This window comes from Lissotriton vulgaris, chromosome 8 (assembly GCF_964263255.1).
Source record: "Lissotriton vulgaris chromosome 8, aLisVul1.2, whole genome shotgun sequence".
Classification (NCBI taxonomy): domain Eukaryota; kingdom Metazoa; phylum Chordata; class Amphibia; order Caudata; family Salamandridae; genus Lissotriton; species Lissotriton vulgaris.
In genome coordinates, this window is record NC_141696.1 from 231,409,594 (window position 1) to 231,436,502 (window position 26,909).

The window sequence follows — 26,909 nt, forward strand, 5'->3', positions numbered from 1 at the left end:
ACAACTCACCCCCAGTCAAGAGATCCAATCTAACTTTCTCTTCCTCACTATGCCACCCCAGTTTGGACCCAACAATATGCAAGTTAGTCTTGACCCTGTTCTTTATGGGAACAGTTCAGCCTGAATTTCCAGGCCATGTCCTCCCTGGACCAGAAACAAGCATCCAGGGACCGCTTTTGGGGTTTCACCCCTCATCAGCCAGGATAGCTTGAATCCAGTGGCACAGCGAGTAAGGGACCCACATCTGGGCATACCCTTGGCCACTAAGGGTGAACATAGTAAATACAGCAAGATAAGGATGGAGTGCTGAAACTTTTCAAAAACATACTCCCAGTCAAGAGATCTGGGTTTATTCAATTGTTCTTTTGCTCACTATGCCACCCCAGTTTGGATCCAGCCATATGCAAATCAGTGATGACCCTGTTCTTCATGGGAACAGTTCAGCCAGAACTGCCAGGCCAGGTCCTCCCTGGACCAGAAACAAGCATCCTGGGACCGGTTTTAGGAGTTTTACCCTTCATGAGCCAGGCTAGCTTGAATCCAGTGGCACAGCGAGCAAGGGTATATGGCCGCTTAGGGCGAACATAGCAAACACAACAACTGCATCTGTCACTGGGTCACTCAGCCTGAAATCTGCTCCCACGCTAGCTATCCCTTATTGCCATTTGAGAAATGGCTTCTTACCAGAAGTATGGACAAAGTCTTTCTCTCTGATATTTATGCTTTTCTCAATGCTTCACAGGCCTTTGTTAAGTCTGCAGTGCAACTGCTTTGGAGAAAGGAATGTGAATGCCATTTCACGCCCAAAGAATGGCTGGACATTTACAAGCGAGCCCATTCTTCTACAAGTAGCACTTCAGGCTCCTCATAATAGTCTGTTACTAGTATTATAACCCTGCCTGCATAGCTCAGTGGAAATGGGAGGGAGACACACATTGCTGGATGGGTTGCGGACAAGTGGGCGCATTAACTCACCTTCTTTGGCAGTTTCCGAAGCTCCAGTCTTACTGGAGGGAATTCTTTGATTCCATTGACCAAGTGCACAACACTCAACTTCCGAGATTCCCAAGCTACATACTGCTAGGCCTCCCAAATGCACTGACATAATCCTTGAAATCCATATGTGGGACGAGCCATCACTCTAGCCTTATGCGCGGCAGTGCAAGCTTTGCTGTCCAGCTGAGGAACTACCAAAATTCCCACTCACATAGATTGGCTTTACAAAATCTGGGATATCCTCAGCATGGAAAAGCTAATGGCCACATTAGAGCAGAAAATGTCTCAAGTTGACAAGACATACGGACCTTGTCTACAGTTTCTTTCACTGGAGTTTCTAGAGCTGACATGCCCTGCCGTATTGCGTGTCCTTCATCTTGTGCTCACTGATCCGATTCTTGACTGACTCTGTCTGGTACTGACACTACATTAGTTATCAATTTCTGAGTATATGGCACTGTCTGTTCACCCATTCAAGTCCATCATTGCTTTTAGATATCTATATTTCCCTCATCCCCAGTAGTGTCCTTTACTCTTTGCCTATCTCCTTCTAGTCCCTCTGTTGCTCTAATTGCAGTTCCTCACTGGCTGGTGGATGTAGGTGAGATGTTGGTTGTATTGTTTCCTTACTATCAAAACCAATAAAGATTTAAACCATATATTACATGTGGATTTCTGAAAAGCAAATAAAGAATATATTCACCTCTACAGAACGTAGTATTAAATTAGCTAGTATAAACAAGCAACTAAATACATGAGTGATGAAGTCAATTTCTAAATATAGATGCGTGTGTGCCTGAGTGTGTCACTATGTCCAACATTGCTTGCCTGGGTGTGATACATATATATATATATATATATATATATATATATATATATATATATATATATATATATATATATATATATATATATATATATATATATATATATATATATATATATATATATATATATATATATATATACATATATATATATATATATATACACATATATATATATATATATATATATATATATATATATATATATATATATATATATATATATGTGTACCAACGCATTTTGCAGCACATTCGTGCAATCGTCAATAGTGATAGCAGTTACCCTGTCGCTAGACACTTCCGCTCAGTGCATGACAAAAAACTCAAGGATCTCGAATATACAGAATATACAGTTCTATGTTCGGTACCCCAACCCGGCCGGGGGGGTGATCGAATGAAGCTTCTTAGGCAGAAAGAATCACATTTGATTCTGGCCTTAGATACTAAGGCCCCTAATGGGCTGAACCTTACTGAAGATCTTAGTAATTTTCTATGAACTGTTTATGCATTACTATGATCTTGTTTCTTATTGATTTTCTTGATGTGATCATGGTTTTCACTTCTCAGTTGGCCGTTTGGTTGTCTCTACTGTATATATATTCTTTTCTGGTGTTGACCCTCTATCATTATAATCAGATGTTTGATTAGCTAATTTTGGTACGCCTGATACTTGGAATATATTAATGGTATGATTATTCTCTTGTCATTTCTATTTAGCTCTGCAGCTGTGGCTCTCTTATCTTTTTTCTATTCTATATTTTCTCTTGGCTTTTCATTTTTCTCACTATTTGTTTTCTGTTTGCTTTCTTTCATCATCTGGATTTTATGTTCAACTTGCTATCACTTGCTCCCTTTCATTATTACTGATTTTTTATCCATTTTGTAAATAGCAGCGTTTAGGATCATTGCGTCATATGTTTTCATAACACTAGTCATTGTATTCCCATCCACTTCAGTACATGGTAGTTTTTTTACGTTGTGAATAGTCATGTTTTTTTCGTTCATATGGCACTATGTCATTATTTGCTCAAATGAATTGCGGGCGTCTATTCTCAATATATTAAGTGGATTTGTATTCTATATATATATTACAATTTGTCCATGTCTAGAAATTCATCTTTTTCATTTAGAATGTACTTCTGTTGGTTACAATGATTATTGAATTTTCAATTTAATGAGCTCTGATTTATTAACTGCTTTACATGTCTTTTATATGGTTTGCACGTTAGTATCTTTTTGTGCACTGGTCAGCTAGTGAGTCTTTTCACTATGTTTACTATGAAGTATAGAGAAGGCGTTCACCATTGGTTATTTTCGCATTGTCCTATGTTTGTTGTCACTATTTAAATGCATTTTTTGTTCCTGACGCGCTATGTGAACAAGCTCTTGTGTGGAGCGAAACGCGTCATCCTTATTCAAATAAACCGTCTTCCCTGCTATCCACTCTTGGATTCCTGGTATTTTTGTGGCTGTATTGCATTGCTGGGCGTGAGGCTTCTGAGGTCTGGACCTGTTTGGTTCCGCCATTATCGGACGGGACTAGGACTGCTTCCTTATACTTTTCAGCCGGGATTGGCTGCTCCCGGCTTCTGGACCCTCCCACTGCTAAGAGGCACAGCGCCGGCGCGGCTCCTGGCGCTTGTCGGCGTCGTATAACTTTGGATCGTTTTGGATTCAGCTTTTGCTGTGCCCCCCATCTACGCGTTGGACACAACATCGCATACTACGCGTTCGGGCGGAGGAGTCGTTGTCCTTTCGGCGTGGTGAAGGTGAAGCTAACCGGTCGGCCGACTGGCTGGCAACCCGACACCGATTCCGGTAAGGCATTTCCCTCTCTCCTCTCTTTTCGTGTGGCTTGCTTTTGGATTACGCTGTAGTGGGTTTCGGGATTGCCTCCTTCATATTGCCCGCAGTGAGCCTTTCAAACTCGTGCAGGGTCTTGGGCTTGTATTCATCCAAGTTAGACGGATGTGTATTTATACACCAGACTATGATTTCCAGTGACACGCTCAGGAACAGAGAAGCCACAGCTGAGGCTCGATTTGACAGTCTCCCTGTTAATACTTCTAAATCTACTAATGAGGCACCAGGTGTTGCTGACAGTGATGTGAAAACCCTCCTGAAAACACTTGAGAAACTTTTACGTGGCGAAATTTCTAAATGGTGGGAGAAAAAATCCCTCGAGAAATATAGGGATGCTGACAGGATACCACGTGGCTTAAGGGTCCTTATTGTACCCACTTATGTGAACCCAGATCCCCAGATGCTCCAAGAATGGGCCGACAACAATCTCAAAAGTTCAATGAATATGCTCCATATTCTTATCAAGTATGCTGAGTCTGATCGCAACAAACTGCTACTTGAAATTGATCGTATAAACGGCCTGCTGGAGGCATGAGGTGAAACTGACATTATCACTAAAGCCAAAGCAGAAATTGATGTACGTATAAAAAAGTTGGAAGAATCTATCATCGAGCGTAAAATCACCAAATTTGCCCGTGATAAAAACGACTATGCCACTGGCAGGATTTTTACCTTTTCTAGGAAATACGACAACTTAAAACGCAAAGCGGTGGCTAATGACGGCAATGCTCAAAATCTCCAACCCTCAACTTCTGCCAGTACTGTATTGACTGATAACAGTGATAATATTTCTTTAAACTCTCTCACTTCTGTAAGTGATGACGAGAGTATACCAGTGAGACCCACAGAAGGACCTGCCAGTCGTGAGAACTTCTCATTGGTTGAAGAGCTGAATTTTGTCAGCGAGGACCGGCGTTATTCCCTGCGCTCCCGGCAACCTCAAACCAAATCAGGCAATCAAACAGCCAGCGCAGGCACGCAAGGAGGGGCATCTTCAAGCGCAAGTACCTCGCGAGGAAGAACAAAAAGGAATTGGAGAAGGTAACAAGTATGCTGGAAAATACTGTCATCAATCTTACTGACCTTCCTTTGACTCAAGCTGAACAACAACTACTCTCACTTGGGCTTTCATACTGTCCACCCAACAGGTTCTCATATAACCAAACACGCATTGATATCTACAAATTCATCCGCAAGATCAAATTGATTAAATATTTTAAACTTGAATCCAAACGGAATCAAACAAGTACTGCGGGAAATGAAGATACTGCGACATCCTCTCTACAAGTACGAGATATCACGGGGCTACAGAACCTGTTAGATCTAGCCTTTGACAATGATTCACAACCAACACCCACTGTGAGTCAGAGCATTGATGTTGGACGTGCAGCTGTTACTCCCTTTCGCCCTAAATCTACCTTTCTACCCATCATGCCCGTGATGCGGTGGATGTTTTCAGCGATAGGTTCATTACAGAATTGAAAGCCCTGAATAGAGAAATTATGAATCAGAGGAAACAGACTAATTACAATGACAACCAGTACCATCAACTTGTGAGTAGGCTCCAAAAGAACAAGGATGTCATAATTAAAATGCGGATAAAGGAGGAAATACAGTGCTTTGGCTTACCAAGGACTACATCATCGAAGCAGAAAGACATCTTAGTGACACTTCGTACTATCTCCTGTCAACTCAATTCGCTATGAACAAAAGCTATGACACAACACGCAAAACAATCCATTCATGGAAGCGAATTGGTCTGCTAACTAAAGATGAGTGCAACTTTCTGGTCAAAGACTACCCTATTACACCTGTCCTGTATTTTCTCCCGAAAGTACATAAGCAGGTGACTCCCACTCCGGGACGGCCTATCATTGCTGCAATCGGCAGCATGAATGAGAACCTCTCCAAATATGTGGACTTCTTTTTACAGCCCCATATGTACAATCTCCCATCCTTCTTGAAGGACACCACTGACTTTTTAAACAAGATCATGGAAGTGGAATGGAGTGACAATTTACTTTTCTTGGTTATGGACATCGAGTCACTTTATACGTCGATTCATCATCAGCACGGCATGCAGGCATGCAAATACTATTTGGACAAAAGAGACATTCGTTTCCGGGACCACAATGCCATGTTAATGGAAATGATAAAAATCTGCTTGAACACCAATTTTTTCAGATTTCAGGGCCAGATATACCAGCAATTGCGTGGAGTGGCGATGGGCTCGTGTTTTTCCCCCAGTTACTCATGTTTACATGTGGGCTGGTGGGAGGAACACGTGCTCAGGACCACACACCAACGCTGGCTATCTAATATTGTGCACTATTGGTGCTATATAGATGATGTCTGTATAATCTGGAATGGGTCATCAGATGAAGCTAATGCTTTTGTTACTGAGCTGAATGTTAATGTATACAATCTTAAATTCACTTCCACTGTCACCACTGATGCAGCAGAATTTTTGGATGTACATATTTTCATTAAGGACAATAGAATTGAAACCCGTCTGCACAGAAAGGCCACAGCGGGTAATGCAATTTTGCATGCCCGCAGTGCCCATCCTGTCCATACCATCCGCAGCATCCCCTATGGGGAGTTCATACGTATTTGCAGGATCTGTAGTGACAAAGATTCTCTCGACAAGTGCCTTTGTGAGTCTAAACAGCGTTTCACTAATAGGGGCTATTCTGAGTCCATTTTGGAAAAAGCCCTTCAAAAGGCTTGTACATTTGAGCGCAAGACACTACTAGCACCCAAGGTTCCTAACATTTCCACCTCAGAGTGTAGTGTGCGTCTTATAACTAACTACAGCATACAGGAGCGCAAAATCAGGCGCATCATCTGTTCTGAATGGCCCATTATTCGAACTGATGTTGTCCTTGGGCCATTGCTTCCTAGCACTCCCAACATCACATTCAGAAGGGCGCCCACAATGCGTGATGCACTTGACAGACCTATGCCAGAGGGACCGCCTAAAAAAAGCTTTATAACTAAAACTGGCTTTTTCAGATGTACATCCTGTCGTGCCTGCACCTTCGCCAAGAATAGCACACACTATGTTACTGCGTTCAGTACCACACCCATCCCTATCCGTGAACATCTCACGTGTAGATCGGAGTATGTTGTGTACAAATTGAAGTGTACGTGCAATCTTGAGTACATCGGAAGTACTAAACTTCCGGTGTACCAACGCATTTTGCAGCACACTCGTGCAATCGTCAATAGTGATAGCAGTTACCCTGTCGCTAGACACTTCCGCTCAGTGCATGACAAAAAACTCAAGGATCTCAAATATACAGTTCTATGTTCGGTACCCCAACCCGGCCGGGGGGTGATCGAATGAAGCTTCTTAGGCAGAAAGAATCACATTTGATTCTGGCCTTAGATACTAAGGCCCCTAATGGGCTGAACCTTACGGAAGATCTTAGTAATTTTCTATGAACTGTTTATGCATTACTATGATCTTGTTTCTTATTGATTTTCTTGATGTGATCATGGTTTTCACTTCTCAGTTGGCCGTTTGGTTGTCTCTACTGTATATATTTTCTTTTCTGGTGTTGACCCTCTATCATTATAATCAGATGTTTGATTAGCTAAATTTGGTACGCCAGATTCTTGGAATATATTAATTGTATGATTATTCTCTTGTCATTTCTATTTAGCTCTGCAGCTGTGGCTCTCTTATCTTTTTTTCTATTCTATATTTTCTCTTGGCTTTTCATTTTTCTCACTATTTGTTTTCTGTTTGCTTTCTTTCATCATCTAGATTTTATGTTCAACTTGCTATCACTTGCTCCCTTTCATTATTACTGATTTTTTATCCAGTTTTGTAAATAGCAGCGTTTAGGATCATTGCGTCATATGTTTTCATCACACTAGTCATTGTATTCCCATCCACTTCAGTACATGGTAGTTTTTTTACGTTGTGAATAGTCATGTTTTTTTCGTTTATATGGCACTATGTCATTATTTGCTCAAATGAATTGCGGGCGTCTATTCTCAATATATTAAGTGGATTTGTATTCTATATATATATTACAATTTGTCCATGTCTAGAAATTTATCTTTTTCATTTAGAATGTACTTCTGTTGGTTACAATGATTATTGAATTTTCAATTTAATGAGCTCTGATTTATTAACTGCTTTACATGTCTTTTATATGGTTTGCACGTTAGTATCTTTTTGTGCACTGGTCAGCTAGTGAGTCTTTTCACTATGTTTACTATGAAGTATAGAGAAGGCGTTCACCATTGGTTATTTTCGCATTGTCCTATGTTTGTTGTCACTATTTAAATACATTTTTTGTTCCTGACGCGCTATGTGAACAAGCTCTCGTGTAGAGCGAAACGCGTCATCCTTATTCAAATAAACCGTCTTCCCTGCTATCCACTCTTGGATTCCTGGTATTTTTGTGGCTGTATTGCATTGCTGGGCGTGAGGCTTCTGAGGTCTGGACCTGTTTGGTTCCGCCATTATCAGACGGGACTAGGACTGCTTCCATATATATATATATATATATATATATATATATATATATATATATATATATATATATATATATATATATATATATATATATATATATATATAACAGAAAGGATTGCCCCGCGTTTGAGACGCACCGCCAGGGGGCCAGAGGCACAGGGCCGGCATCAAGGTTGCCGCTGCTCCGACGCGTTTCGGGCCAACGCCCTTCATCAAAGGAGTGCTGCTGCAGCAAGGAACACCACCAAGAAAGGATTTCCAGTATCTTCCGCTTTTATTTATGCAAATCAGCAATCTCAGGTGAGTAAACCTTGCGGTGAATAAAAATTGCAACATCGGACTGGAAGTCCTAAAAGTAATCCCCATGTGGGCTGCTGGAGTCCTGAGCACACAGTAATTTTAAAACACGGTTTCCCAAATGCTGCACTGTCCCCGACCTCCTGTTCCACAGGCCGCCATCATTACAACAACAGCGGAACCGAATGTGCGGTGGCAGGAAATACAAGTAACTGGTAAGTACGGTTAAAATTACTTTTCAGGGTCAGTGCTGGGCTAAAAGATGCAGCACTCGGTTCTCTCCTGATAACAGATGAGTAAAATTGGAATTCCTTGTTCGGATGATTTTAGGTGAATAATTTAAAGTTCCAAAACTCCACACTTAGAAGAATTTCCAAGTGAAACCAGTCAATGTTAGGCTATGGAAGGAAATTCAAGTTACTGGTAAGCAGTGTTCCCCAGAAGCCGCTTGCCTGGGCGCCCGCGCACCTCCGTGCCCCGGAGCGCGCACTGCTGTGTCTGTGGCGCGCACATCCCTGAGAGCATTCATGCCACTGCTGCATTTAGCAAGTGCTCCCTCTTGCTAAATGTCTTTTGTTTTCTAGAGTGCGGCTGTGGGGTTCATTGTGTTAATTGCAGAGCCCGTCAGGAGCTGCGATTAAGCACAAATCTGCCCGCAGTCACACTCTAGAAAACAAAAGAAATGCAGCATCAAACATAGAGTGTGCTTTTAGAATAACTTAAAAGCACACGCTGTGTTTGTAAGCTTCTTGCCCATGAAGGACGCTGCCATTAACATGAAAACGTTAACAGTGGCGGCCAATCACCCTGCAGCTGCACTCTATTGTGAGCAGAAATGCAGCAAGCTTACAAACTGAAATACCTGGATTCAAATGCTAGTTTTCTGTGCTGTCTGCAGAATAGCTGTGTCTGGATAGGGCCCTCATTCCAGGCAGCTGCGGATGCTGCGTTACTGTTATTCATTCGGACCAATCAGAGTTAACAACACTGCCGGAGCCCTGCTCACACCTTATCATCGGTGCCTGGATCTAGTTTCACGTGGGTTGCAGCCGGTCGGTCACCCCTTTCTGTTTTGTGTTTAATCTGTGCTTTGTAAACACTGATGCTGAGAAGAAGGGATGGTGCACAGTGGGCTGCAGCATCACAATCATGTGCTTCATCTTGTTTTGGGGAATTATAGCATGGCTGCGGGCTCCAACATGCTCACGCGTCCACGTAGCAAGGCTAAAAACCTGGCCAATATATTTAATATCTAATGTCCGTCCGAGTACAGGAGCATCTAACCTGCCCGGTGTGCAGAAGGTAGCCGAGGTTATGATTCCTCGTTGTGCGCTTTGTTTTCCCACGCAGATTTTTTTTTTGCGTTAATAAAGATGTACTTGTTGATGTTGCTTGGAGCCCATCTGTATTCCTTTTGCGCACTTTGGCAAATATATTTTTGATTTAGGTTGGAGTGGTGTGTATTGTTAGGGGTACTGAGACAGTTTAATTGTTGTACTTGGTGTAAATTGATATCAAACATTATTTCGTGATTGCTTGACTTGTTGCTTCCATGCACCTTTGACAATGAGTAGCAATTTTAGTGCTTTAAGGTGGTGGTCTCTCAAAGGGACGTGGCCGATGAAATTAGGGTGTGGCTTAAAACATGGAAATTAAAAATCTGTGCTTTTGGTTATTTGCTACTTGTCATTGTATCCATATATATTATACCACACGTACCATTACACACCTAACAAGCCAGAACTATTGGCTTTGCCAATGATTGGTAGTTACATAAGATAAATAAGCTACAACTATAGCTTCGATGTATAGAATATTGAAAATGCTTCAGTTCAGTAATGATGAGGCTGAAAGAACTATATTGTGTCTGTTTGAAGTTGCATGCAATCAGTGAAGGGTGGTACTGCTGCAGAGTTGAGATTTTTTTCCACCCGGAGGGTGAAGGCAAAAATGTAGCCCAATAGCGACCCATGTCGGCATCTTATTTTTAGAACTGCCGGGGCCGAGCACTGACAGAACCTGGGCTACTTAGACCTGAGCTATTGTATAAACTGGGTAGTATACCTTATTATGATTATAAAGATTTGTCGCATGGTGCTGGGTGAAGCAACAGGCCTTAATACTTAGGTTGTTGAAGATGTCATCACACGTATTAATAAGCTGATAAATGGATTACTGTGCTTTGCATCCAGATGTATTCCGGTCTTGTTACCACTGATGTCCCAAGTGTCTGAAACCACTATCCACAAATTTGATAAGCATGTTAGTTCCTTTGTACTCTAGATTCTCCAGGAATCGCTTGGCTGAGAACTCAGAGCTTTGCACCCTTTCCTCTGTCAAATGTATACTGGGACCCCTGGCCAATGCATCCCTGGAACTAACTCAGTAAGAGACCCACTTTCTGTGTTTTTGCTTCCTATGTCCCTCATTGCTAATTGAATCATTCTTATTCCATATTTTTTTGGGCTGTAATTCTACATGCAAACTTTTTTCATATCTCCGTTTGCTTTACCCGTTGGTTAGTTTGTCAAAGTCTAGGGTCGAGATTTAGATGTTTCTTGTGCACTTTGTTCCCTTTTCAGACTGAAGGTGGGCACTTAGGTGTTCATGATGAAGAGAACTCATCACAGATCTGAAAGTTGAATTGTTGGTCGTTCACAAAATATCTATTGACCGGAGTCACGGAGTCACCAGGTATTTTAACTGCTTACTTGAATATTTTTTTCCTTGCACCTAAGTGCAGAACAATAACATTAGATTCTGAGTTATGATTTAGTTTCCCTCGTTTCAAGGCAAAATTGACGCTGCCAACTATTGAACATCATGGTTGGTATTAAAAAATAAAATGGCAGTCACCTCATACAATTAGCAAGCTTCTTCAATAACTTCCTCTTCATCATGACCTAGTCATTGGTGCATTGATATCTTATGATGATGGACTAATGGTTGCTTTTGTAGATGGGCACTCTTTATAGACTTACGCTACTCATCAATAGCCTGACTTTAATATACAAAAGACACAAAAATTATGAAAGGAATGCAGAACAAATCAAACATTCACCCTGAGTCAAGAGATATGGGTTAAATCCATCATTCTTTTGCTCACCATGCCACCCATCTTTGACCCAAACGTATGCAAATAAATCTTGTCTTTGCCCCTCATGGGAACAGTCTAGCCTGAACTCCTAAGCCAGGTCCTCATTGGACCAGTAACAAGCGTCCTGGGCCTGGTTTCAGGGTATTACCCCTCATCAGTCAGGCCAACTTGGATTCAGTGGCACAGTGAGCCTGCTTACTTTCTGGAACTGTGACCCTCAGACTGATCTTTTAGTTGCAACCAGGAGAGTGGTCTGGTGGACTGGTCATGAAGGCTGAACCTGGTTCCCCAGTTCCAAACTCGCCAGCTCTGACCATAGTGCCACATCCTCTCCTTCACTGAACACCATACTGCCCCATTGATAGAAACTTGCACTGCCTTCAGCTACAACCCAATTGTGGCCCGCTATAAACTCCTGGATGCGACACAATTCAAATTACCCATTAGACAAGAGTAATATGCTGCCTAAAAAAAAGTTACAAAATCATGGAAAAAGCAAACACTCATAGGGAATGCAAGTTTAAGTAAAGCATGTGAAATGTAAGCAGGAACAACATGGTTACCTTGACGCTTTTACATTAATTATTCAGATATCAGTGAGTGCTTTTACCAGCTCCTACCTCTGCTGGTCGCACTTAAACACTTGTGTGCCGCTCTGTCGACAATCAAGTCCCGGGAACAAGTGACAAGACCAATACTTTGCCTCCGGTTCAGGAAAGTACACATGTTCAGAGGGCACGGCAGGGACTGAAAGTTGACTGTTTTGTCAACAATCTCTGTCCAGGCTGATGCAGGGGCTTAGGAGGAATGGGCCCAGCAGGCTGTAAAACTATAACATCCTGCGCAAGAGGCTCAGGTAATGTGACTTCTCAGCTGGGGGTGCGAAAAAGGAAAAACAAAGCTACCACCCGCCGGTGTGTTCAATCTTCGAAGCATGTGTGTGCTTCTGGTCACCAAAAGGGTGGTGATATTGTGGGAAAACAGCAGGCAAGACCCGCTCCATGGATCACCCTTGTGATGGCTGGTACCCCCAGAGTAGACTCCCAAGAAGGCTGGCTGGGGCACGGCTAATTGATCTGTCAAATTCTGGCCTGCCTGCTCAGCGCTGTTAATGAATATTATCTCAGTTCCGTTCAGTTCAGTTCAAAAAGATTTATTTCGATAAATAAATATCTTGAAAGCTGTACAATCCAATAAAAAAGTGTACAAAGAAAGCTATAGTGCACACATAGTAAAAAAGTTATGTATAAAATAACATTAAAAGTTGATTAATACAGAGAACAATGAACAATTAATTCATTTTTTAAAAAGTTTTCTGTGCAACTGTATGGTGGTACAAAGAAGTGATACATTGTGGCGACTAGGTCCATCTTCAGAGTTCATGCTTCAGAACTTAGACTTTATTTTTCTTGCTCTAATGCTCCATGCCCATTTAAGGTATTTAGCTAAACCACAAACATAGAGGTCCCGAGTATCAGATTTTAGAATACGCAGTGCGGCTTGATGGCTACCAGTGCCCATCTTAATGCATTTAGGCTTCAGCCAACACCTCCTAGGGGCCTTATATGCTGGGCAGACAAACATAAAATGAGCAATTGACTCAGTCCGAGCCTCACAGCATGGGCAGGAAGCTGTAGTTTGATGAGGAGGTTTCCACTGAGCAGTCATCTCTCTTGTGTGTAGTGTGCCCATCCTAACCTCGAAATAAAGTGCTCTGTCATGTGGTTTTTGGATAGAATCTAAGTAGGGCTCGTAGCAGGAAAATAGCTTGTGCTGCATGAACTCCTCTGTGAGCCTGCCTATTCTTGGATTAAGAAGGTCGTTTTTAGGGACCCACTGCCAGTACAGCCTCTTGACCTCAGCCTTGGGCAGGGCAGATCTATTCTTCCATTCCTCGTTGAGGCCCAAGTCGTAAAGAAGTTTCTTTACGTTTTTGAGCCAATGGACCTTGAACCACCCGTCCATATCTATAATCTCGCCCAGCCCTGTTGCATATTTCGATAGCTCTGGAGTCCGCCACAAGCGCACCCAGAGCAAAAGTGGGCGAAGTCGTGCCGTGTCCCTTAGTGAATGGCAGCCTAAATCATATAGGAGGGGCTTTGTGGGTATCCTCTGCGGGAGCATCATTAAATCTTTTAGAAATTTGTTCTCCGATTGTACAACTTGGTCTATATTGGAAAAGCCCCACAGTTCGGCACCATAAAGAGCCGAACTTACTGCTGTGGCCTTATAAATTGTGAGTGCGGGGGCAATTGGTCTGCTCATAGAGGAGAATGCTCTTTTAGTATGGACCCCACCACCCTTTTGTGAGACAGGAGCATTTTCTGTATGTGCGGTGACCAGTTCATAGAATCGGATATACGGATGCCAAAATAATCAAAGGTGGTTACCCTTTCTAGTTGTACGGAGTTTAACAGTGGAGGGTTCCTAAAAGTTCGACATGGGTTAAGAGTGAGTAACTTTGTCTTCGTGGTGTTAATAGAGAGACCTCTAGTTGTGCAAAAACATTGGAAATTGTCCAGAAGGGTCTGCAGGCCATTCGGGGTTTTTAGATATGAGGAGGGTATCTTCAGCAAACAGGAGTGTTGGAATCTTTTCGCCCGCCAGGGATGGGGCATCAGGTGGTATTTGCTGTAGGAAATCAACCACCCCATTCACATACAGAGAGAATAGGGTGGGAGCTAACACACATCCCTGGCGGACTCCCCTGTTCACCGGTATCCAAGATGTTTTCTTCCCCCTGTGACCCCCATCTCACTTGGGCATAATTGCCCTTGTGAAGGCGAAACAGTATGTTCACGATATGCCTAGGAACCCCATGCTCTACCAAGACCTACCACAGGCGCTCACGTGGGACCAGGTCAAAGGCAGTCGTAAGATCGATAAAAGCAAGGTAAAGACTGCCTATGCCTATTCTGACCAACTTACAGTACAGGAAGAGCAGCCTGAAAGCCTGGTCAATTGTCCCTATACCTGCTCTAAAGCCAGCCTGATAATCCGAAAGGACTACATTTTCGTCTGCCCAGGCTAGGATTCTCTCCAGCAGGACACGTCCTACCACCTTTTGCGTTGAGTCTAACAAGCTTATTGGGCGGTAATTTGCGGGATTATCCCTGGTCCCCTTCTTAAAAATTGGTACCACTTCTGCCCCCTTCCAAGAGTCCGGGATCGGACAGCCACTGTCAATTGCATTTATTAGCGATGATAAAAATTTGGCCCAACTGACAGGATCTGCTCGGAGGAGGTCCACTGGCAGGCCGTCGGGACCTGCAGCTTTCTATGGGACTATCCGCCGAATGGCAGTTTCTACCTCCAGATCTGTGAAAGGGAATCTATTAGGGTCCCCAGGAACCGCCCAAGGGTCAACTGGTGGGCCATCCAAAGTGACCTCTCCATCATCGCTATAGAGACTCTGGAAGTGGTGAAACCAAGTTTTGCTTGTGATATTATTGGTGATGAGCTCACAGGCAGGGCGCGTTTGTTTCCTCAGGAGATCCCAAAATAGGTTAGGGTCCTTTCCCAGGCTAGCAGCTGATAGGGCCTGCCACTGCTGCTCCTCGCAGTCTTTTTGTTTGCCTTGAGGACTGCCGCCTTATACTCCTTTCTTGCTAACATGATACCAAGCGGGGACTTGCTTTTGACGGCCTTTATAAGGGCCAATTTTTTCTGTCTGCAAAATGCCGTATACCATCTACCACTGAGGTTGCTACTGAGATTTAATTTCTTACTGTTTGTGTAAAAGAATGTACCCAGAGTTTTGATAGTTTCCTCATAAATTAAAGGTCCAAGGGCCACTTTATTCCATTTAAGGTGCCCCCCCGAATTAGAGGGAATTAATTCTCTAGTCTGCATTAAATTTATTTTAGTGGAATTCTCGAGCTTTGGAGGCCATGGCGGTTTAAGCGAAAGGCTTAACGGATTATGATTGCTGTCAATGGTTGGGAGTACCATCATGTCTAATAAATGGCTCCAGAAATTGCAGTGGAGCAAGATGTAATCAATACTGGAGGAATGCCCTGGCCTGTTGAACGTATGGGCTCCCAACAGGTCAGACAGTGACCTCCCATTTGTAGCCCTTAGCCCGTGTTCCAAGCATAGAGAATTCATCTGGATAGCTACTTGGGTCCACTTTTTTACAGGAGATAAATTCAGTGGAGGGACTCCCAGCTTTGCGACGGCCTCATCTATGCCTAACATATCTTCAACAGCTAGAGGTTCGAATGTACAGTTGAAGTCTCCCGCTACCAGAGTGTGTGATTCTGGAAGGCAACGGGAGAGTTCAGCTTCCAGGCACGCAATGATGGAAGATTGCGCGCCACCTCTTGTACTGCAAACATAAATGTTGAAGATTTCGAGTATCTTCCCACTCTTATTATCCTTTAGGGTTATCCTTAAGAGGTCAGGGCATTTACAATCTATCTGTTGAACTGTACAATCCAGTAAGATGTTAACCCAAATCAACAGGCCACCAGATGGCCACCCCTTTCTGGGTACTGTCGAAACTGCCGGAATGTAGTAAGTGGCAAAACCCACTTTATGGCGAGGTACCAAGCTCCAGGTCTCCTGAAAGAGACAGATGTTGTGGGTTTCGACGAATCTGTTCCAATCAGGGATAGCTAGGTTCTTTTGGAGGCCAGCAATATTACCTCTCTGACGCATAGCAGCATTTTAAATTTGAAGGCAAAGTTGCATGCTCTCATATTTTAGACAATTTTAGCATGCTGGGCTGCCTCATTGGAAGTGTGCCTCAATTGCAGTATTGTCAGAGGGGCGCTAGAATACATGACTAATGCATTTTAATGCGGGGATGCGGACACTAGCATTAAAATGTGTTAGTCAAAAGCCTGATGCGGCCCTGCCCTAACCCAGCCCTGAAACTGCGAAAAGTAAAATTATAATAATGTTATAATTTTATTTTTCCTGCTCAAAAAGAGCATTTGTTAAAGTTTTCATGTTTATCGCAGCGCCCATCATGAGCTGAAATCAACATGAAAACTTGAACAAATGCACACAATCACCCTGCAACCCAGCTCAATTAAGAAAAGAAATGCAGCAACATAGCTGCTAAGGTTTCAAATTGCTGTGTTGGACGGTTTCAAATCTGCCTTAACACCATTCATGTGGATCTGTATGTGAGGAAATGCAAAGTCTTTTCACTTTTTTAAGCAAAAGTTTGGAGTGATATTTAGCGCTGCACCCACACGCGTGCCTGGTTACTGACGCACACAGCCTTGGTTGCAGCGCACATAGACCTTACACTGAGGAAAAAAATTAGAGGGAACATTGCTGGTAAGTATGGTTAGAATTACTTTTCAGGATCAGTACTGGGCTCAAAGATGCAGCAATGAGGTCTCTCCTAATAACAGGTGAGTAAATCGGAATTTGTAGTTCTGCTGATTTTATAGGAATATTTTAAAGTTCCAAAACTCCATACTTAGAAGAATTTCCAAGTGAAACCAGTCAATGTTACCCTATGAAATGAAATTTACTTACCAGGTAAGTAGTGTTATTGTTACTTTTTCTTACTCAGTGTTGGATCCTGGATCAGGCACTGGTGCATCTCCTGTAAACAGTTGAAAGAATGTGTTTAAGTCATACAGACGATTTTTTAGGAATATTTCTAGTTTGTGAAAATAGACACTTAGAAACTTTTCAGGTGAAAACCAGTCAATGGATTCCTATGGAAGGAAATACAAGTTACTGGTAAGTACGGTTAGAATTACTTTTCAGGGTCAGTGCTGGGCTAAAAGATGCAGCACTGGGTTCTCTCCTGATAACAGGTGAGTAAATGGGAATTCGTAGTACATCCAGTAAGCGCCACAGAGCTGCGTAGCGGAGAGATGTAAAAAGGGGCACGGCCTGCACCACCTCTCTTCAACGCATCACAGTGGCGCTTCCTAGAAGCACCTGGTGGGCTACTTGGCCCCCATGGTCCCTCAGGTTTCAAGTGGAGTTTATTCCCCAACTTAAAACGTGCCACAGGGTGTGTTTCCACAAATCACGTCAGGCCCCGTCCTCTCCCTTCATCACTGTGTAAACGCGCCCTGTCGCCGTTCTAAATTGAGAGATTAAGTACCCTTTAATCCTAAGGGTCCCTAGGGCCAAACTAACCCACTAGGTACCTCCAGTAAGAGCCACAGATCTGCGTCAGGTTTCCTGCTCTCTCTTTCAAATAGCATAGCAGTTTGCAATTACAGGGTGGGAGCCGCAAGGCTCCCGTCCTGTCATTGCAAACAGCAGTGTCCTGGGGTGGGCACCACAGGGCACTGCAGGCACCGGCCCTGGGGGTTGGCGGTCCCCAGGGCCCTCGAGGGCTCCAGGAGGGTTGCCGCGCGGCCCCCCTCCCACCATTTCAAAAGCCCCGGGGGTGGTGGTCCCTGGGGCTCCATAATGGACCCCCAAATTTAAAACTTAGTGCCCCGGGGAGGTGGCGGTCCCCCGGTGTGTGGGGGGGCTTGAGTTTCCCACACAGGGTAGATTTTTGAAAAATAAAGCCACAGTGGGTGGCGGTCCCCGGGGCTGGGGGGCCTGAGAGCCCCCCAACAAAGAAGTAGAAGCCCTGGGGGTGGTGGTCCCGGGGGCTGGGGGGGCCTGAGAGCCCCCCAACCAATATTGACAAGCCCCAGGGGTGGCGGTCCCCGGGTCTGGGGGGGCCTGAGAGCCCCCCAACCAATAATAATAAGCCCCGGCGGGTCGCGGTCCCCGGGGCTAGGGGGGCCTGAGAGCCCCCATTCAATTGAAATAAGCCCCGGGGGTGGTGGTCCCCGGGGCTGGGAGGGCCTGAGAGCCCCCCCACATAATTTTAAAAAGCACCGGGGGCGCGGTCCCCCATTTACATATAGTCCATTGCCCCCGGGATTAGCCCCCCCCCCCGGGGAGCTAAAAACCAAAGATGTTGGGCTTCTTTTTTTTTATTTTCGGCCAAAATTCGCGCTGGGTGTGTGAATCTCGTTGTTATTAAAATAAAATGCTTTTTTTGGCCCTGAGCAGGCCTAGGGCATCAGGGTGCTTCTACCCTGCCCCCTTTATGCGTTTTGCAACCTTTTTTCTTTGGTTTCTTGTGCCTCAGTTCTACCGAGGCACAAGATGGTTGCCAACACTTCCTGGTTTGGAGTGTTGACAGCCAATTAGAATGCAGCCCGTGCACAGCAGGGTGCACGTAGGCTTCGCTTAGGGTACGCGGACCCTCCGAGCCCATAGATATATATGTATTTTGAACTGTCATTTTCTCAGGAACTACTGAACGGATTTACACCAAATAAGCAAAAGGCACGAGTCTGAACCAAGGACTACCTCTTTGCCAAATTTGGTGTTATTCCGTTCAGCAGTTCGGGCTGTAGCTGCAGCTAAAGGTCCTATGCGAAATTGCATGGGGAAAACGTGTTTTGGGACCCCCCTTATTTCTTGGCCCCCCACTTGATGAATCATCGTGAAACTTCCAGGTTAGGAGCAGACCGGAGCTGGCCAAAAGTTCGGAAAATTTCACGCAGATTCGTCAACCGGCGCCAAAGTTATTCCAAATAGAATGTTGCGGATTTCCTATGGATAATAGGTCCTAACTATAACTCCCTACTGGCGTCCGCCAGTAGGTAATATATATATATATATATATATATATATTATATATATATATATATATATATATATATATATATATATATATAATATATATATATATAGATATATATATATATATATATATATATATATATATATATATATATATATATATATATATATATATATATATATATATATATATATATATATATATATATATATATATATATATCTATATATATATCTATATTCACGGAAAAAAACATAGGTTTCACACCAGTTATTTTTAGGAATTAGCATTTAAAAAACCTATTAAATTCACAGAAAAAACCAGAGGTTTCACACCAGTTATAGTTAGCTGGAAATTTTACTGACATAAAACCATTGAAATTCCCACGTTATAGTTAGTTGGACTCACTATAACTTGCGCGTGTAATGCACTGCTGATGACATCACATATTACATCACTCATGACATGGTCAGTGACATCACTCATGACATCACTGATGACACCGTCCTTGTGACAGAGTGATTGACTTCCTTTCACTGTAAAGTAACCCTTAAAACACATATTCGAAAATAGAAACTAACATTTTCAAAAAAAGTGGAGATACCTATACCAGTTACAACAACCAATTCGGTAATTCCACCATTTATATACACATTCACCAACAGTTCTATATAGTCACTCATACATGTACTCACTCATCATATGTAGTGATACACCTATATATCCTGCTACACATCGACAGTCTTCCAAAAGTTGCTCACACACATACTCACACATGCAAATAAACTATTGAACATCCATTTTTTTGCATATACAGCTATACACACACTACCACCTTACTTCTAAGGAAACTTACACATACTTACTCTCTTAAACAATCATTTATAGAAACACATACTTATTTAAACAGGAACTCTTACAATCTCACATATACTCACTTATAAACATCAATACTCACATATACTAGATTAAAACATATGTCGTTACTGATAAAGACACTAGTGAGACAGTCATTCACTCACTAACACACACATATACACACTCATCCACCCATACAGTCCGGCACATATGCTGTCTTCAAAACACATACAAACAGTGAGTCAGTCATTGATGCATCTATGTGCTAAGTAACACCCCCACCAAATCATACAGACACTTATACTGATCCTAAAAAAAACCTCTAATAACCCATATACACACACATGTAGCTACTCACCAACCCATGCAGCCACTTATACACAAAGTGAAACACTGATACAAACAGTCCAACTAACTATAACGTGGGAATTTCAATGGTTTTATGTCAGTAAAATTTCCAGCTAACTATAACTGGTGTGAAACCTCTGTTTTTTTCTGTGAATTTAATAGGTTTTTTAAATACTAATTCCTAACTATAACTGGTGTTAAACCTATGGTTTTTTCAGTGAATTTCAAAGGTTTTTTAAATGCTAATTCCTAACTATAAGTCTCAGTTTATATGTAAGACTGTTAGCGCTCTAGTTGTTCTTTAGAACACTCTGGGACATTGTGTCATTTGGCTATATTTGGGCTACATCTGGCTGATATTTGGGCTACATTTGTTTTTTTTTGTCTCTGGAGGCCATCTTTGGGCCACATTGGGCTACATTGGGATACATTGGGCTACATTTGGGCTCTAACATATATATATAGCCCAATGTAGGCCAATATATATTTTTTTCAAAGTTAATTTTCGTAAAAACCACTTGTGCATATATCTGAGACATAGCAAAGGCAGATCAAGCTACCAGTCCCTACAATTTTGCCCCAATTTTTTTTTGTATATATTTTTTTTTCATTTTTTTTGTTGCCTTGAAGCGCTCCTGGTGCGCGCCGCGATGAGCGCCCCGGAAAGCGTAGTTCTATGAAGCGCCCCGGGGCGCGCCCCGGGGAGCGTCCCGTAAGCGCCAATCTCATGATCGTGACGTATCGCGTAGCCGCGTCCGCGTGATACGCACGGCGTAAGCGCACCCGGAAGCACTCGAGCGAATACGATCACGCAACGCGCTTACGTGGCGCGCTCCGGGGCGCGCCCCGGGGCGCGTAGCGTAAGCTCGTCCGGTCATGTGACCTGAAAATAACACTTTTCATTGGTTAATAACAGTTAAACACCCCACCCATTTCCCTCACAACCTGTTTGCTTTTGCTGAGACAACACCTCTTGTCTGTTCCTGCAAAAAAAACAAATTTAACCATGTCTGGTTCCCAGAACCCTTCCCAGGACCAGTCCTCAGACTCTTCAGATGGATTCCTGCCTGAGGTCCCCCCACAGAGAAAAGTGAAGGACCACTTCATTTGGAAGTTTTTCTCTTTTCCAGAGGGGGAGAAAAAATGCAATGCAGCAAAAGTCACGTGTAAAATTTGTGACACTGTTCTCTCACGTGGAAATCCCACCCGGAAATATAGTTTTGGCAATGCAACATTACTCAGGCATGTTGAGAGGAAGCACCCGATTAATTTTGCACGGGAGAGCACCAGGGCCCTGGCTCGCAATCCACCACCCGATTGCCCCTCCACTTCCACCTGAGCAACAACATCATCGGTGAGAGGAAGGCCAGCAGTGATGACCCAAAATATTCAGCCTGTTTTTGCTGATATTACATTTCGTTGTAAGTAGTGTGACCAACTTCTATGTTATGGGGACCTGATTGTTCGAAAGAGAGAGGAACACCGCAGCGCCCCTCAGCCCTAATTTTTCCCCCTTTTTTTTGCTCCTGTTGAGCAGTTTTGCATTCCCTAGTTTTGTTTTTGTTCTGAAAAAAATACCAAAACATTTTTAAAACGTTTGGAAAAAGTAAAGAAAAATTAAAAACTAAAAAAGAAGCAAAAAGTTCTTTTTAGAACTACCTCCAATTTATAAAAAAATGCTACATTTTTTGAAAACTCTGTCATTCTTTTTTTCCCATGGTACGCTCCCCAGTGCGCTCCCCGGTGCGCGTACCGGGCGCTCCCCCCGCGCAAATCGAAAAAAAAAAATGTAGGGCCCCCACATCATACCTAGGGGGTCAGGGGGGGTCTACCCTGCCCCCTTATGGTCAATTCCCCCCTTTATTTTTGCCACCTCTTGTGTCTCGATTTTACCGAGAGACAAGATGGCGGCCGCTCCGGACTGTTTTGAATGTTTACAGACACTCGAGAGCCAATCAGCTTTCCGCGCGCAAGTCGCGTGTCGCGCCCTGTGCGCTCCCCGGTGCGCGCACCGGGGCGCGCCTATAGATATATATATTTTTTTGAACCTAAATTACTCAAAATCCACTGAAGCACATATCTTGAGACATAGCAAAGGCACATCGGGCTACCAGTCCCTACAATTTTGCCAAGTTTGGTGGAAAACCATTCAGCCGTTCGGGCTAAAAGTGAGGTCGACCGCCCTATGGAAATTAACATGGAGAAAACACGTTTTGGGACCCCCCTTTTATCTCGGCCCCCGCTTGACGAATCCCCCCCCAAATTTTCAGGGAAGGACTGAGGTGCCGCAAGGCCATTTTGAGGAAATTTTCAGGCAGATTCGTCAACCGGCGCCAAAGTTATTTCAAATAGAATTTTGAGATTTAACATTGAAAAAAATCCTAACTATAACTACCTACTGGCGACCGCCAGTAGGTAATATATATGTGTGTGTGTGTGCCAAGGTGTCCTACTGTATGCTTCCGAGTGTATCTAGGTGTGTCAATGTGTGCATTTCTGTTTTCCTGAGTGTGTCAGTGTATGGATAACTGTGCCTGTGTATTTTACTATTTGTGAGTGTGTACCTGGGTGTCGTAGTGTATGCGTCAGTGTGTGACTGTGTGCATTAGTGTATGCATCACTGTGTGTATTGGTGCCTCAGTGTATGCATTAGTAAATCTGTGCCTGTGTCACTGTATACATCAGTGTGTCCATGTTTGTGTTAGTGTATGCATAAGTGTGTAACTAGGTGTATCAGTGTATGTAAAAGTGTGCACCTGAGTATGTTGATGTATGCCTGAGTGTGTGCCTGGGTGTGTCAGTGTATGGATCAGTCTGTGCCTAGCTGTGTTACTGTACACATGAATGTGCGCTTGACTATCTTACTGTATACATCAGTGGTTGTCTGGGTTTGCTACTGTATACTTTGGAGTATGTCTGAGTGTATGATTGTATGCATAAGTGCATATTCCCCTATGGCTTCTTCTAGGATCACTTCTGTGTAAAGAAAGGGAATTTAAGGCTTGAGCAGGGATTTTAAATACCTACTCAACCTTGCAGTAAAACAGCACACAGTTGGTGCAGTTGCATGCAAAAGACATGTTTGACGGGATATTTGTCTCAATAGAATGGCTTAGAGTGTCACTTATTCACTATATTCCTAAATAGGTGCATCAGTCCTTCTCTAGATATGTGATTAGGGGTGTAAATAACTATGTAAGTATGTCATTGGCTGACTTAGTATCTATATCTTGGTTGTGTCAGTATTCGACTACATATCTCAGTGAGTGTACGATTACCTCTGTGGATGTGTAATTGGATATTTAAGTTATTTTACCACTATTTGACTGGCTGGCTTGGAAACTGAAAGGGTCTGAAACTGTGCATGTACGTTCCTGTATGGCTTGCTTACTGACGGCGTTGGTAACTCTTGGGGTGTGTAATTGTGTGTGCAAGTGGCTCTGCTAGTGCTGGATACATAACTACTGTGCGGGTAAGTGAGTGGATGTGTAAGTGACTCTATCTCTGTCTGACTAGATGTGTGAGTGCCTTTATTATTTTGTAAATAGGTTTATGAGTCACAGTATAGGTGGGTGACTAGATGTTTAACTAGGCATATTGGTCCGTAAGTGCACATGTATCTGAGTAACCTTTTAAGGTAAACTTGAGTTTTATGTTTTAAGCACTATGTCATACAGCTACCTACCAAACACAATATGATGATGGACGAAGTGCTGAAACTTTTCAGACACTCACCCCCAGTCATAGATCTGGGTTGAAGCCATCATCGTTCTTCTGCTCACTAAGCCATCCCAGTTTGGACCCAGCCATTTGCAAATAGGTCTTGACCCTGCTTCTCATGGCAATCCATCCACTGGACCACCAGGGATATTTCTCTTTGTTGCTGGGGGAGTGACCCCTTAGTCAAGGGTCACTCCCCCGGGGGCATGTGTAGCTGTCTTTCGGGCCCCTGGGGGCAGATTTAGCAACTTTTTAGGGCGATTTAATTTTTACGTGTTGGAAGCGACCCCTTGGGCAAGGGTCATGCTCTGGGGGGCAATATGCCTTTTCCATTTTTCGGCCCCACTTGGGACTAGATTGGCTGTTTTTTTAACTGATCTAGCACCCGGTGGGGGAGGTCAAAACCCACTAGAAGCTAGGGATTTATTTTGTATAATGGTTACGGGGAATAACCCCTTGGTCAAGGATCGCTCTCCTTTTGGGGAGTGAATGTTGCCAAAGGGGGCAGATCAGCCTTAAATTTTAGGTCAATCTGCCCCCAAGGGGGGGGCAGAAGCCACTAGACCACCAAGGAGTTTACTGTATATGCCACAAAATGTTTTGGGGAGTGACCCCTTGGGTAGGGGTCGCTCCCCTTTTGGGCAGAATGTTTTTGCCATTTCTGCTCCCCCTTGGGTGCAAGCATTGGCGCAATTTTCGAATTCGCGATACGCGAATTCGAGCAAATTCGTAATCGCGATTCGTCCGCGAGCTTGTGAATTTTTTTTTTGCGAGTTCGCGAGATTTTTTTAACAGTTCGGGAACGAGAACTTGTGCATGCGGTCGCAACGGTCGCGAACATGTTGTTTCCACTTAACCAACCTGCTCTCAATGCCTTTTTCCTGTTTTGGGTCGCAATGACGTGTTCGCGTTCGCAATTTCCTGTTTCGGGTCGCAATGATGTGTTCGCGTTCGCAATTTCCTGTTTTGGGTCGCAATGACGTGTTCGAGATTGCGGCGTCGCTCGGCCAGCTACCAAAATCTCGCCGCGCACGCAAGGTTGTATTTTTGAAGCGCGAACAATTTAAAAAAATCCGCCAACTCGCGAATTGCGGATTTTTGGGAAATTTCCTGTGATTCGCGGATCGCGAAATTGCCAAATATTCGCAAATTACGCTAGCGGAACTAATTTTCTGCCCATACTTACTTGGGTGCAAATGGGCCATATGTTTCTAGACCCATCTGCCCCTAAGGGGAGCAGAAGCCACTAGACCACCAGGGATTTTACTGTATATGGCGCAAAATGATTTGGGGAGTTGACCCTTGGGCAAGGGTCACTCCCCTTTTGGGGGTGAATGTGTGGCCATTTCTGTCCCCCTCGGGGCAGATCGACCATATATTTTAGGCCCATAGGCCCATCAGGGGGGGCAGAATCCACTAGACCACCAGGGATTTTATTGTATATGGCGCAAAATGTTTTGAGAAGTGGCCTCTTGGGCAAGGTTTGTTCCACTTTTGGGAGTGAATATTTTGCCTGTTTCTGCCCCTCACTGGGAGCAGATTGACCATGTTCTTTTCGGCCCATGTGCCCCCATGGGTGGCAGAGGCAACTAGAACATCAGGGAAAGTTTGTGTGTGAAATGTAGTTTGGCTAATGGTTTGTCATCATTTGTGATCGCAATAATTTTCTTTTCCTTTTTACTTTGGTGTAACTTGTGCTTGCAGTTTCGGCACTGGTAGAGCTGCAGTTTGTATAGTTGAAAGTGTTTGGTAAGGAAAGTTTTTTTATACTGTTTACTATTTACTCCAAATGAGTATGAATGACCTGCATGAATGTGTTTTTGGGAAATACTGTAATAATAGCAACCTATTTAGCTTCTGTTTGAATGTGTGTGAGGTTTTCCTTGTATTTGTGCACAATGTGTATTGTGTTGCCTTTTGTGTAATTTTCTTTTGTTTTCTTTTTTAGTGAGATATCGTTGGTGCTTGCTGTGTCTGTGCAGAGTAGGTGCTGGTGAATATAGCAGTCTCTGGCAAGTGAGTGGTATTGTTTTACAGTATATAGGTCTTTGCATGCTTTGTATTGATTGACTTTACAATGTGATTGCTATATGCCAGTTGGTTTTCTTTTTGTTTTATAAATCCACACTTTATTACTTTTCTACATAGTATTTGGTTATTGTTGACTTGTTTGTCAAGCTACTTTTCTAACTAAGGATTATGGCTAGCCACAGGATGACCACTAAACAAGATGTTGGTATACTTTTTGAGTCTTCTTCTGGCCATGATTATGAGACTGACTCTGCACCTGAGGCAGAGGAGGAAGGCCAGGAGTCTAGCAGTGAATTTTCTGTCCAAGAGGAATCATCCGATGATGAAGCCACTATCATCATGTGCCAATACTGCAGCAAGAGGCATCTGGATTGCTGCCTGGGGCTGCAAGGCTTCCCCATTGGAAAAGCTGGACTCTGGGTTGACCCAGACATGGTGCAGGTGTTGTTGCCTACCTTTAGAGGTGATGCAGGATTGAGAGTGAATTGTGAAAATGTTTTGCCTACACATTTTATTTAGTTGTTTATGGATGATGTATTTTTGGATGAGATTGTTGAGCAGACTAATTTGTATGCTGAACAGTATTTGAGGGACAACATTGCCAGACTTAAGCCCCACTCTAGAGTTACCCAGTGGACTCACAAATCTGGACGAGTTGAAGAAGTTCTTGGGTTTAACTTTTTTGATGGGCTTGATAAGGAAGCAGTCGCTGTCTTCATATTGGTCTAATAATCCCTTCCTGGCAACAGCTATATTTCCTGCAACCATGAGTCATAATCGGTATTTGCTTTTTCTTTGGATGTTGCATTT